Raw genomic sequence first — 14620 nt, forward strand, 5'->3', positions numbered from 1 at the left:
ATGGTGAAGGAGAAGACGGTGGCCTTGGAGCGAGCGAAGAAGGCGACGGCGACGGCGAAAGCGAAGGGGAGAGCGACCAGTCGGGGCGGATCTTCGTCATGGTCCCGCCTGCCGCAAGTCTGGGTCCAAGGAGACTGGATCCGCTCGACCATCACCCAGAAGGATCTCAACGATCTGGCCCATGAGGGACTGATCTCCCATGGGTGAGCAAGGCTTCCGGGGGCGGAATGGCAACCGCGGCCTCAGGAGGGTGAGTGCGTTCTCTTAGCCACCCATGTCGATCGCGGGTTCTCTCTGCCGTTGAATCTTTTCTTTCGAGGGTTTATGAACTTCTTTGGGGCACAACTCCATCACTTCACTCCCAACTCCATTGCCTATCTCGCCGCTTTTGTGTCTCTGTGCGAAAACTTCCTGGGTTGTCGGCCGCACTGGGGTCTCTTCAAGCACATATTCACCTGTCGTTCTCAGACGGTGAAAAAGGCGAGTCCGAATGATGAGATGACCAGAGTAATCCAGATGTGTGGGGGTCTTGGGGTCCAAATGAGGAGTGAGAGTGCTTTTCCAGCCATGACCCTTCCCGAGTCGGTTAGAGGGTGGCAGTCGACCTGGTTCTACTGCTAAGACGAGTCGACGCCGGGGCAGTCGACTGGTCTCCCTCCGTTCTCCATGGATCGAGTGAACAAGCCATCTTCCATGAAGGTGCTTCCGGAGGAGAAGGCTCAGGTTAAAATGTTGATGGAGCGTGTAGTCCAACTCATTCGCGACGGGGTCACTGGCATGGATCTTTTGGAGGTTTTCCTTCGACGGCGTATTCAGCCACTCCAGTACCGAGGCCACCCGATGTGGTTGTACTCTGATACCGAAGACACCACTCGGGTCCACCCAGAGGAGGTCGACGACGCCACATTGGAGAGGTGGATGACTGCCATCATAGGGAACAAAGATAACCCTCGTGGGGCTAGGAGGATCCCACCACTCGACCAGTCTTATGAACCAGACAAGGTATCACCACTTATCTCCGCCTGTAATCATGTTCTGTTCATTCTGTTTTGCTGCAACTCAGTCGACTGAATTTCATCTTGTTTTGTTGTCTTTCAGATCACTACTGAGTTGTATTCGATGCCCAACGGGGCGCAAGCGAAGACCGCGGAAGAAGAAGGAAGTGGAGGCGAGAGTCCGGAGGAGTGGGAATCGGATGGTGATGATGATGATGAAGATGATGGCTCTGATGAGGAGGAAGAGGAGGAGGAGGAGGAGGAGGAGGAAGTCGCACCTCCCCGTTCTGAAAGACAATGAAGCTTGTCCATGACCCTGCAGCTGAGCGCGGGAAGGGGGTCGCGCCTGTCGTGCAGTCGACCAAGCGTCCTCGGACGACTTCTCCGGTGCCGACTAAGAAAGCGCCAAAGCAATCTCGAGTGGCGTCGTCGAAGCCGACGAAGGCCTTGCCGGAGATGAAGATGGCGATCCCCACTATCTTTGGGTAATGGCGTAACTTGAGTTTTCTTGCTTCACATGGATTTATTCTTGGTCGATTCATGAGCTGACCGACTGACTTCTGAAACTGCAGTGCTGCTACTTCCAATACCTCGACCAGACCTGAAGATCACGAAATGGAGGATGCTGTCACTTCCAACCCTGGTATGAACTTTGTAGTTTTGTTTTCAGTCGGTAGGATCTTCATTTTTAACTTTGACTCTTTTCTGCAGCTCCAACTAACATCATCATTGACCTTCCTGATGACAATGATGAGGAACTACTGAGGCAGAGGAGGAATAGGAAAGCGTCTACTGGCAAGGCAGCTCAGGTCGTGTCCGCACCCGAGACGTTGGTTGTGGAGGGGGACAACGTCACTCGGCCTACCGTATCCTTTGCGGTGCCGCTGACGAGTGCACGCCCTTCATCGTCGAGTGCTGATCAGCCTTCACTTTTCTCGACCCACCATGTCCCAGAAGACCAAGCAAGCACTGCTAAAGAAGCCATACGCCGGGCGGGGGTCATGATGGAGCAAGTGAAGGTGATCTGAGACGCCAGTCAAGCGGCTTATGACGCCAGTTCAGCTCTTCAGAGCAATGTTCAGGTTAGTCGATCACCGCCTGTTCTGTTAGGATATGATACCTGAAAACTTTTCTTTCTGAAAATCTTAGTATCTGTCGTACACCCACTAGGTGCGTCGATTGAAATTCTGGATTGGTGGGGGCACACTGAGTGCACCAACTGGTTGTAGTCCGCAAGGCTATGGTGGACTGCTGGCAGTCGACCATACTCTTTATGTCTTAAGGTTTTTCTTTACTCGATCAGGTCGAATGGAATCATAGACCAGTGGGGGTACACTGAGTGCACCCACTGGGTGTAGTCCCCGAGACTGTGGTCGACTGCTGGCAGTCGACTACAGTCTGAAGAACACCTCCTTTTTTTGTGGCTATCTGTTGGTGGTTAGCCTTTCTGTCTTTTTTGGTCGACTGATCGACTCTGGCTGATAGAACTAGTGGGGGCACGCTGAGTGCACCCACTGGGTGTAGTCCCCGAGACTACAGTCGGATGTTTAGATTCGACTGTAGTCTTAGAAATGACACGATTTTTCCTTAGTCACTCGGAAGTGACCTATCTTTGATGTTTATCGATTGGTTCTTCGCAGAAATCTTGCGAGCTTGCAGCTTGTTATACTGAGTTGGAGAACAAGCATATCCAGCTCGAACTTGATCTGAAGCTTGTCCAGGAGAACTTCACGAAGGCGAAGGAGGAGGCAAAAGGTATGTTTGGTGAGAACCTTGATGACTGCCTTTGTTTCTTGTTCATTCCTGAGTCTGATTTCATTGTGATTTTGCAGATAAACTGAGGGATTCTCTGAAAAAGAAGGATCTTGGCCTCGCTGAGGCGCAGAAAGCAGCTTCAGAGAAAACCAAGCTCGCAGAAGAAAAGCTGGCCTCAATCACCAAGCTTGAAGAGGAAAATACCAATCTGAAAGCTGCTCTTGATGCGGCCAACAAGGAGGTCAGTCGACTGAAGAATGACAAGATTGCTTTGAGTGACAAGGCCAGCGAGTTGGCGGGAAAGAAGAATGATCTGGAGGCTTATCTGGGAGGACTCACCAAGAAGCTATTCCTCATGCTCGAAGGTAATCCTTTGTATCAGACATGCCTTTTAACTATGATCTTGCCATCAAACTGCCATCCTAACTTTGGGGTTGTGTCTGCAGAGTTCTGCCAGAACTTTGAGGAGACTGGTCGACTGGAGACAAGCCTAGATCCTATCAACTCTCCTGTGAAGGATGGAGCTACCATGAACGTGCTCCGACTCGAATCTCGCTATGCTGTCGTGGTCGATTATCTTGCAAGACTGAAGGTTGCAACGTCGCGCATCGACACAGCACTCTGGCCAGGAGAAACTCTTCAAAATGACCTTGAATCTCTAATGACTCGACTGAACGAAGTCCCAAGTCGAGTGCAAGAATGGAAGAAGTCTTCTGCCAGATGTGGTGTCGATGTTGCTCTGTCTCTGGTCCGTGTTCACTGCAAGGACGCACGAGAGGACAAGTTGGCGGCTCTCAAAGTGGCCAATACCAAGAAGCATGACTTTCAATCCTTCATGGAGAACTTCATCACTGCTGCCACTCGGATCGCAGATGGAATCGACCTGGATGAGTTCGTTGCGCCTTCCAGCCCTCCGCAGGAGGGATAAAAAACTTCTATGCTTGATACCTTAAATTTGCCTCGGTATGCCGAGTGGTTCTTGTAACTGATAAACTTTAACAGGCTTTGTGCCTGAGCACTTCTGGTTCTGTAGGACGTTATCTGAACTTTGGATTCGTCGTTTGAATATGTTTGCATTTGCCTTCGAACAAACATATTCCTCGCTCGGTATATATGCAAGTGTTTGCGATGTTCCTTTGCAGGTAGGGATGAAGCACAAGTTGCAATCGACCTGCACCTCGTCATACTTAGGCTGGTACTGGACCGCAGCTAAGCCTCCGAGTGGAAAGCGTGCTCTCCACTCGGTAGGATTTTCAAAAACTTAGGTGAGCACTGGGCCGCAGCTAAGCCCCCGAGTGGGAGGTCTTCTCTCCACTCGGTAGGATTTTCAAAAACTTAGGCGAGCACTGGGCTGCAGCTAAGCCCCCGAGTGGGAGGTCTGCTCTCCACTCGGTAGGATTTTCAAAAACTTAGGCGAGCACTGGGCTGCAGCTAAGCCCCCGAGTGGGAGGTCTGCTCTCCACTCGGTAGGATTTTCAAAAACTTAGGCGAGCACTAGGCTGCAGCTAAGCGCCCGAGTGGGAGGTCTGCTCTCCACTCGGTAGGATTTCTATGGCGTACCTCTGAAGAAGAAGGCATCAATCGACCTGCACCTTGTCTTCCTTGCGGAGCGCACATTATACTTGTGGCATAGCTCGGAAGGAGAAAGTAGCAGTCGACATGTACCTCGTCTTCCTTGCAGAGGGCACGTTATACTTGTGACGCAGCCCGGAAGGAGAGGGTAGCAGTCGACCTGCACCTCGTCTTCCTTGCAGAGTGCACATTATACTTGTGGCGTAGCTCGGAAGGGGAGGGTAGCAGTCGTCCTGCACCTAGTCTTCCTTGCGGAGCGCACGTTATACTTGTACTTAGGCGAGCGCTATGCTGCAGCTAAGCCCCCGAGTGAGAGGCTGGCTCACCACTCGGTAGGATTTCTTTGAAACTTAGGCGAGTACCTGGACTGCAGCTAAGCCTCCGAGTGGGAGGCTGGCTCACCACTCGGTAGGATTTTGTTGAACTTAGGTGAAACGGATTCGCAGCTAAGCCTCCGAGTGGGAGACTGGCTCACCACTCGGTAGGATTTTTTCAAACTTAGGCGAAACGGATTCGACGCTAAGCCACCCACTAGGGGACCTTTATGTGAACAAAAGTAATAACAATCACTGGGAAAATTATAACACTATTGTCTTTGAAAGATGAACTACAGAAGTACTTTTATTACATCTCATCCGAATGCATACTTAAGTATAAAAGGGGCGGAGCAGCTCCGCGTTCCAAGCTCGGGGCTCGTCAATCTGGTGCTCGACATTATAAAGGCGGTATGCTCCATTGTGTAGAACCTTGGTGACGATGAAGGGACCTTCCCAAGTAGGAGTAAGCTTGTGTAGTTTCTCCTGATCCACTCGGAGAACCAAATCTCCTTCTTGGAAGGCTCGACTCTTCACATTTTTGGCGTGGGAGCGACGCAAGTCCTGCTGATAGATGGTCGATCGGATCAAGGCCATCTCTCTTTCTTCTTCCAGAAGGTCGACTGCGTCCTGCCAGGTTTGCTCTGCTTCAGCTTCAGTGTAGAGTTTGACTCGGAGTGCGTTGTGAAGCAGGTCACTCGGCAAGACCGCTTCAGCTCCGTAGACCAAGAAGAACGGAGTTCTTCCAGACGACCGATTAGGTGTGGTCCTTAATCCCCAAAGTACTGACGGAAGCTCGTCGACCCATGCACCAGCAGCGTGCTTGAGGTCGCGCATCAATCAGGGTTTCTATCCTTTGAGAATCAAGCCATTTGCTTGTTCTGCCTGTCCATTCGACTGGGGGTGAGCGATTGAAGCATAGTCGACTCGTGTGCCCTGAGATGTGCAGAAGGCTCTGAATTCCTCAGAATCGAAGTTTGACCCATTGTCAGTGATGATGCTATGTGGAACTCCATATTTGAATATCAATTCCCTGATGAAGCTGACAGTAGTGCCAGCATCAAGATTCTTGGTGGGTTTAGCCTCAATCCACTTGGTGAACTTGTCGACTGCTACCAGCACATGGGTGAAGCCGCTTCTGCCTGTTCTCAGTGGCCCAACCATATCCAATCCCCATACAGCGAAAGGCCAGACGAGTGGAATGGTCTTCAAAGCTGAGGCGGGCTTGTGTGACATATTGGAGTAAAATTGACATCCTTCACACTTGTCGACTATCTCCTTTGCCATTTCATTCTCTCTTGGCCAGTAAAAACCTGCTCGGTATGCTTTGGCCACAATGGTCCGAGAGGACGCATGATGGCCACAGGTCCCCGAGTTGATATCGTTAAGAATTATCCGACCTTCTTCTGGCGTTATACATTTCTGACCAATTCTAGTCGCGCTTTCTCTGTACAACTGTCCCCTTATCACGGTAAAGGCTTTAGATCGGCGGACGATCTGTCGAGCCTCTTCTTCATCCTCCAGGAGCTCTTTCCTTAGGATATACGTGATATACGGCACTGTCCAATCGGGAGTGATCACCAACGCTTCCATGATCAGGTCGACCACTGCTGGAACTTCAACTTCAGTCGGATCTGTGACACTTTTAGGCTGCGGAGATTCTTTGGTAAAAGGATCTTCTTTAACTGATGGAGTATGGATATGCTCCAAGAACACATCACTGGGAATGGCTTCTCTCTTGGAACCTATCTTCGCCAAATCATCAGCCGCTTGATTCTTCAGTCGGGGTATATGATGGAGCTCTAACCCTTCAAATTTCTTTTCAAGCTTTCTCACTGCATTGCAGTATCCACTCATGGCTGGGCTTCTGACGTCCCACTCCTTCATCCCTGAATGACCACCAAATCTGAGTCGCCATAAACCATAAGGCGACGGACGCCGAGTGAAATGGCCATGCGCAACCCATATAAAAGTGCCTCATATTCTGCTTCATTATTGGAGGAATCAAAGTGGATCTGGAGCACATATCTGAGCTTATCTCCTCGGGGGGAAACCAATACTACCCTAGCACCGGAACCATTTAACATCTTAGAGCCATCAAAGAACATGGTCCAATGCTCCGAGTGAACTTGAGTCGGCTGTTGTTGTTCAATCCACTCGGCAAGGAAATCTGCTATTGCTTGGGACTTAATGGCTTTCTTTGCCTCAAACTTGATATCAAGGGGAAGGAGTTCAATCGCCCATTTCGCCACTCGACCGGTTGCATCTCTGTTGTGAAGAATCTCTGACAGTGGGGCGTCGCTGACGACTGTAATGGAATGATCAGAGAAATAATGAGCAACCTTCTTCATGGTCATGTAGATCTCGTATACAAGCTTCTGATAATGAGGGTATCTTTGCTTTGATGGGGTCAACACTTCGGAAAGATAATACACAGGGCGCTGAACTTTGAACGCTTTCCCTTCTTCTTCCCGCTCGACCGTAAGTACTGTACTGACGACTTGTCCTATGGCTGCAATGTAAAGCAATAGAGGCTCTTTGCTGATTGGAGCAGCAAGCACCGGCTGGGTGGAGAGCAGAGCTTTTAGCTCTGCAAACGCTACATCAGCTTCTGGAGTCCACTCGAACTTGTCTGACTTCTTCATCAGTCGGTAAAGAGGCAATGCCTTTTCACCGAGGCGAGAGATGAATTGACTTAATGCGGCTAAGCATCCAGTAAGCTTCTAGACATCATGCACACGCACAGGGCGTTTCATTCAGAGTATAGTGCCAACTTTTTCTGGGTTAGCGTCGATTCCTCGTTCGGAAACGAGAAGACCGAGTAACTTTCCACCAGGAACTTCGAATGTGCACTTTGATGGATTGAGCTTGATATCATACCTCCTGAGATTGGCAAATGTTTCAGCGAGGTCAGTCAACAGGTCGGAACCCTTCCGTGATTTGACCACAATATCATCCATGTACGCTTCCACGTTCCGACTGATTTGAGTGAGTAAACACTTCTGAATCATCCTCATGAACGTGGCTCCGGCATTCTTGAGGCCGAATGGCATGGTGACATAGCAGAAGCATCCGAATGGAGTGATGAAAGTTGTTTTGATCTTGTCGGGTCCATACAGACGGATCTGATGGTACCCAGAATAGGCATCTAGAAAAGACAATCTCTCACATCCCGCAGTCGAGTCGACAATTTGGTCGATGCGAGGAAGAGGAAAATGATCTTTCGGGCAGGCCCGATTGATATGTTTGAAATCGATGCACATGCGAAGTGACTTGTCCTTCTTGGGGACCATGACAACATTGGCGAGCCACCGGAGAGGTAAATCTCTCGGATAAACTTTGCTGCCAGGAGCCGAGCCACCTCCTCGCCAATGGCCTTTCTCTTCTGGACGGCGGACCGTCGAAGATGTTCTTTGACAGGTTTTGCTTTTGGGTCGACTCGTAAACGATGCTCAGCCAGCCCCCTGGGAACACCCGGCATGTCAGTAGGCTTCCATGCAAAGATGTCCCAGTTCTCACGGAAGAACTGGATGAGCGCTTCTTCCTATTTAGAGTCGAGTGTTGTGGAAATATGAGTCGGAGTAGCACTGGGGTCGGTCGGGTGAATGTGAACGGGTTTCGTCTCACGAGACGACTGGAATGCTGACTCTGTGGCGGGCTTCTTGGCCCGCAATAAATCACTCGGATCTGCATTTTTCTGATATTCTTCCAGTTCCACCACTGTTATCTGAGCATCGGCCATCTTTGAGCCCTTCTGAAAGCACTCTTCTGCCTTTTTCCGATTGCTAGTGATGGTGATCACACCCTTGGGGCCAGGCATCTTCTGTTTGAGGTATACGTAACATGGTCGAGCCATGAACCATGCATAAGCTGGCCTGCCCAAAATAGCATGATAAGCGCTCTGGAAATCCACAACTTCAAATGTCAGCTTCTCTTTGCGGAAATGCTTCGAATCGCCGAAAACCACATCTAGAGCTATTTGGCCGAGTGACTCGGCCTTCTTTCCAGGAATAACTCCATAAAAACTCATGTTGCTGGAGCTGAGTCTGGACATCGGAATGCCCATTCCCTTTAGCGTCTCTGCATACAATATATTCAGAACCTTAGTCAGTCGAGTGCCTTCGACGACTGGGTCGACCACCAAAGCTTGCCTCCCAGGGGTGGCTTTGTGTGTCGGATGATAAGACTGGTCGAATGTAATGGCAGTCTGAGACCATTTCAGATAGCTTGGTGTCGCCGGAGCGACCATATTTACTTCACGGTTGATAACTTTCAATCGACTTTTGCTCTCCACATCAGCAAAAATCATCAGGGTGGAATTGACATGGGGGTACCCTTCGTCACTGTCCTCTTTGTCCATAGCTTTGTCCGACTCCTTCTCCTTCTCCTTATCCTTGGACTGTTTTCCTTGAAACTGCTGGATTAAGAGCTGGCACTGGCGAGTGGTATGTTTTGGGTAGATGAAGTTACCCTCTTCGTCTTTCTTCGTGTGGATGTGACATGGCAGGTCCATCACGTCGTTTCCTTCCTTATCCTTTACCTTCTTGGGGTTCCAGGATCCTTTGGGCTTCCCTTTGAATTTTCCCTGAGTCACGGCCAGGGCCTCTCCAGGAGCAGCTGGCTCGGCTTTCCGCTTTTGCTTCCGACTGGAGTTTCCTTTTTCCGACTGACTCGGCTTGTACTTGACACTCCGGAGTCGATCCTCTTCTTCACCATTGGCGTATTTGGTGGCAATCTCCATCATTCGACTCAGGGTCATATCTCCGGTCCGACCAAACTTCAAACTTAACTCTCTGTTCTTAACGCCATCCTTGAAGGCACAGACTGCTTGATGATCAGACACGTTCTCCACCGTATGATACAATGTGATCCATCTCTGGATGTAATCTCTCAGGGTCTCATTCGACTTTTGCACACAGACCTGCATCTCTGTCAGTCCTGCTGGTCGCTTGCAAGTTCCCTCAAATGTCTTGACGAACACTCGGGCAAGATCTTTCCAAGTGTAAATGCTGCTAGGAGCCAACTGATTCAACCAGGCCCTGGCCGAACCCTCCAACATGAGTGGTAAGTGTTTCATAGCCACCTCATCATTGCCACCGCCAATCTGCGCAGCCACTCGGTAATCTTCGAGCCAAGTTTCGCGCTTGGACTCACTAGTGAACTTACTCACCCCAGTCGCCAACATGAAGTTGGGAGGGATCACCGCGGCCCTGATGGCTCTGCTGAAACATTCTGGTCCTGAAACATGGACTCGGCTTTGGTGGGCGCATCTTTGTTGTGGCCTTCTCGATGAGCTCTGTTCCGGTCGACCAAACCTTGCACGATGATGGATCTCGCGTCAAAGCCTGGTTCCCTGGGGTTGACCGGAGCTCTCCGCCCAACACTGTGCTGACGCCTGTCATCTTGCTGTCGAGGGGCGTAAGACCCACCCCTTGGGGGAGGAGTGGGCACTCGACGCCGATCATCGCGATCGAATCGGTCATCATACTGATCACGTCGACCCCCGCGTCCCTCACGCTACGGAGGCAATCTTGGGCTATGAGCCGACTGGACTGTATTCACTGCGACGGATCGACTATGAATCCTATTACGTGACCGTGACACAGCTGAATTCTGATCTCCTGCTGCCCGGAGCAAATCTCGGATCTGCATCAAGCCTCTTCCAGCCTCCGACTGAGAGGGCTGAATTGACTCTGCTATACGGGCAGCAGCTGCTAGATTCTGAATCGGGGTTCGATATACCTAAGTTGGTTGCGGAAAGAGTTGACGTCGACAGGAGTCGGGTACTCATTGCCGCGCGCGTTCGTCGAGTGCTCGCTGGAGGTTCTCCAGTCGAGTGCGCTCAGCCAAGTTGGCCAAACGCGCATCCTCCAAGGCACGAGCCTCGGGGGTTTCTCCTATGATGGGAGTATGCAGAGCATCCATATTTCGGCGGTGAAGATCTTCCCTTTGCAGAGAAGTGAGTGGCTCGGGTTGATACTCTTCGTGGACCTGAGCGGGGTCGCCTCCGCCGTCTGCTCCGTCGGTGCGAGGGAAGCCGGGAGGACTACGAGGCCCATTGACCATCAGGACCTCCGCCGCTGCATCGCTGCTGTCGCACTCGGATGCAGTCTCTACGGAGCCAGTCGACAGATCGAACAGGCCGTAGAGAGATTCGTCGGGCTCGATTGCCGCAACTTGGGTGGTGACCGATTGACGAGCCATTGCGTGTCTCACCCACCGTTGAAGCCTCGACCGACCAGAGCGCTTGCGCTAGCGGGAGACAGGGAGGGAGGACGACACAGGAGTCGACCGATACGGAGCCGACGGTTGCCGCAGCAGGACGCCGCGGACACATGCACAAAAATGTGTCGCCCCGCGGACGGGAAGCGCGTCGATGTCGAGTGGAGCCTCCTGGAGCCAAGCGGAGTCGTCAGCGATGAACGTGAGTGCGCCGAGACGGATCTCGCGGCCTCGACCAAAACTCCGCCAGAAACCATGATGAAGGCGATCAGAACAATTGCAACTTCTCCAATAAGTCGCTAAGACATCAGCCCCAAGGTGGGCGCCAACTGTCGTGGTACTAAGACTGACAGTAGAATGGGGGGTAGGTATGGAGAGGCAAGATCCTAGCTATGGAGTAGTTGTATACGCAAGGGATTTACGAGTTCAGGCCCTTCTCGGAGGAAGTAACAGCCCTACGTCTCGGAGCCCGGAGGCGGTCGACTGGATTATAAGCGTATGAGTTACAGGGGTGCGAACCCTTCTGCCAGTGGAGGGGGGTGGCTTATATAGTGTCTGCCAGGACCCAGCCAGCCCACATAGCGGAGGGTTTAAAGTACATTAAGGCCTGGCGTTACAGGTAACGCATTACATAAAGTGTCATCATGGCCATAAAGACTACTTAATTACAGACCGTTTGTATACAGAGTGGCTCTTGGATTCCTGGTGGTCGAGTGAATCTTCATGGTCAAGTGTCTTCGAGTCCGTCGAGTGGAATCCTTCCAGGTCGACTGAAAGGGAGTTTCTTCTATAGATGTCCTTGGGAAGGGTACCTTGGACAGGTCCATGACCCTGCCCTAGGTACATGACTTCATCAGGTACCACTTTATCTCGGCAGGTGGTCTTTTTGGACAAAAAAATCTGTTAGGGGGGAGGGGGGCATCCCCCCCACTCTGCTATGCCCCAAGCCTTCTGGCAACAGGCCCCTATAGCTAGGGGAAGAAGCGTGCATGCAAGATCTGCCACTAAAGAAAAGAATTAGAAAAAGAAAGAAAGAACCACATAAAAAACGATCCAGGAAAAAAACCGCAACAAAAAAAAAGAAAACCCGACTGGAAGCTTTCCAAAACCAGGGCTTCGGGGAACTGGAGAAAGTATAAATAAAAAAAGGGAAGTTTCTTTGCATAAGTGATTTGTTTCTCTTTGAATGTAGAGATCGTGAGTTTGAAACCTGCACGCCCATCTTTTTTTGGTTTAACACAAAAAAAGGTTAATGGGCCGGCCCAGCTTAGAGAGAGGGTGTGCACCTGTTTAGAAATACGTCTTTAACTGATGCATAATGCGTCAAATAGGATTGCCCTCTTTTTTCCTTATATATACTTTGGGGGAGGGGTTGCGGAAAGAGCTGGAAGCTCACAATTAATAATCGAACATTACTATAGTACCCTAACAAGGAAAGAACAACAAGGACACCACCTCCAGGATAGGCTAATGGCGCGCCGCCAGCACCGTCTCACTCCGCAAATGGAGCCAAGCCAAGCATGTATGAACCGCTTGACGGCAAGTCCTTGGACGGGAAGTCATCGAGCCGGTGTCAAAGGACCAGCATCCCAAAGAAGAAGACGTCGCTGCATCTCGACCATCGCGAATGCACACAAATCCGAAATACTTCTGAGCAGCTAGAGCCCACACCGGTGAAGCGGGGAAGAAGCCTCGGAATCAAAATCCTTTGCCCGACCGCTCCGCTCCGGTGAAGCGGGGAAGAACCCTAACCTCGCCGCTCCGCCGGAGCGGCAGGAATCTACCTCCACGAGCCCCACGACACTACTGAAGAGCCATGCCGGAAGAAGGCATGAGCTCGGGAACACACGTCGCTAGAACGCTGCCGCCACCTCCTCCAGCGTACGTACTTTTTTGAAGTATTTGTATATCCGCACCGGAGCGGAGATCAGGGGTTCCTCCAACCTGTTGGCCGGAACGGCCGGCGTTGGGGGCAGGGGCCAACCCACGTTTCCGCCGGCGGCCGCGAAGGGAAACAAAAGCGCCTCTCCCTCTCTTTTGACCCCTACCGAAATGTACGTACGCCAAAAGATGTCCAATTACTTCCAAAAAAGAAAAATGTCCAATTTCCAATCTACAGGTTCTATTCTACTGCACGGATGAGCACACTAATTGAACACAATAATTAAATGAACAGAGTCTCCAAGCTAGCTAGCTTTTGTGATGATCGTCGGTTGCCTCTGTGCGCCGGCGCCGCCAACGCGGCCGGCGATCTGGACGACGTCGTGGTCAAGGAGGAGGTGGTTGGGTGCAGGAGGAGCTCGAGGGCTGGGAGGACGTCGTCGGCCATGGAGGGGCGGCTCTTGGAGTCATTCTGGAGGCATCGGAGCGCGAGCGCGGCCATGTCCTGCGCCTGCCTCTTAGGGTACTGCCCGCCGAGCCTGGTGTCCATGACGCGTATCACCTTGCGCCGCTCCCCCTGCAGCATCGGCATGGCCCAGTCGACCAGCAGCTCCAACGCCACGCCGCGGGCCTCGTCGAGCGCGCGCCGCCCGGTCATGAGCTCCAGGAGCACCACCCCGAAGCCGTAGACGTCGCTCTTGGCGGAGAGGTGGCCTGTGGCGACGTACTCCGGCGCGGCGTAGCCGCGCGTGCCGACTACGCGGGTGGAGACGTGGCTCTTGCCGCCGGTGGGGCCGGCGCGGGCGAGGCCGAAGTCGGAGAGCTTGGCGCGGTGGTCGGGGCCGAGGAGCACGTTGGAGGACTTGAGGTCCCGGAAGATGACGTCGCGGGAGTGGAGGAAGGCGAGCCCGCGGGCGACGTCGACGGCGACGGACACGCGCGTGGACCACGGCAGCGGCGGCTGGCTGCCCCGCCGGAACAGGTGGTTCTCCAGGCTGCCGCGCGGCATGTACTCGTACACCAGCAGCTTGTTGCTGTTGGAGTCAGAGCAGTAGCCGACGAGCTTGACCAGGTTGTCGTGGTGGAGGTCGCCGAGGTAGGTAAGTAGGTAACCTCGGTGAGCCACTCCTGGTGGCCCTGGAAGCTCTCCTTCTTGAGCTTCTTGATGGCCACCATCATGGCGTTGGTGGCGCCGGGCCTGGCGGGGGCGAGCGTGGTCTCGTCGATCCACCCCTTGTACACGCACCCGAACCCGCCCTCGCCCAAATACGACGTGGAGCCGAAGTTCTTGGTGGCCGCCCGCAGGTCCGCCATGCTGAACGACTTGAGCGACGCCGGCGGATCCGTCTCCCCCGCCACCGTCGGCACCTCCGCCGGCTGCGGCGGCTTCTCCGGGCCGGAGCTGCTCTGGCGCGACGGCTTGGAGTTGGAGTTGGAGTTGGAGGTGCTGCTCCTCGGGTTCATCTCTGAAGGAAACACAATCCACACATCCACATGATTAGTTCCCTTCCTTGATAGATATGATCTCTCGACAAGAAATCAAGAAACAAAGAGATCAAGGACGGTGGCGAGCAAGGCATGTCGAGCTCAATGCTTTTGTCGGTCCCCAACCCTAACTGGCAAGCTTAAGGGTGGTGACGCTTGGGCGGTGCAGCGCCAAATGATCGACGATGCTCATGTTGTCGGGGTAAGAAAAAAATTCAGGGAGCTGATATGCATGCTTTTGAGGCTCGGAGCGGTGTGGATGAAGTCCTCGAGATCCTTCATCCAGGACAAGCACTTGTGAAGGCAGAGCACGATGAGGCGAAGAAGGAGGAAGGTGCCCCGCGGTCGTGGCATTGTGATCCTTGTGCATTGTTTCTATGGGAAATATCTCACTGT

The 14620-nt window shown here is 52.4% G+C and overlaps 1 pseudogene; it reads right to left on the reverse strand.

Annotated features, from left to right (window-relative positions):
• Window positions 1-13022: 13022 nt before the first annotated feature.
• Window positions 13023-14203, reverse strand: LOC123039002 (probable serine/threonine-protein kinase PBL18; annotated as a pseudogene).
• Between the last annotated feature and the right edge of the window lie 417 nt (window positions 14204-14620).

This window comes from Triticum aestivum, chromosome 2B (assembly GCF_018294505.1).
Source record: "Triticum aestivum cultivar Chinese Spring chromosome 2B, IWGSC CS RefSeq v2.1, whole genome shotgun sequence".
NCBI classification, from domain to species: domain Eukaryota; kingdom Viridiplantae; phylum Streptophyta; class Magnoliopsida; order Poales; family Poaceae; genus Triticum; species Triticum aestivum.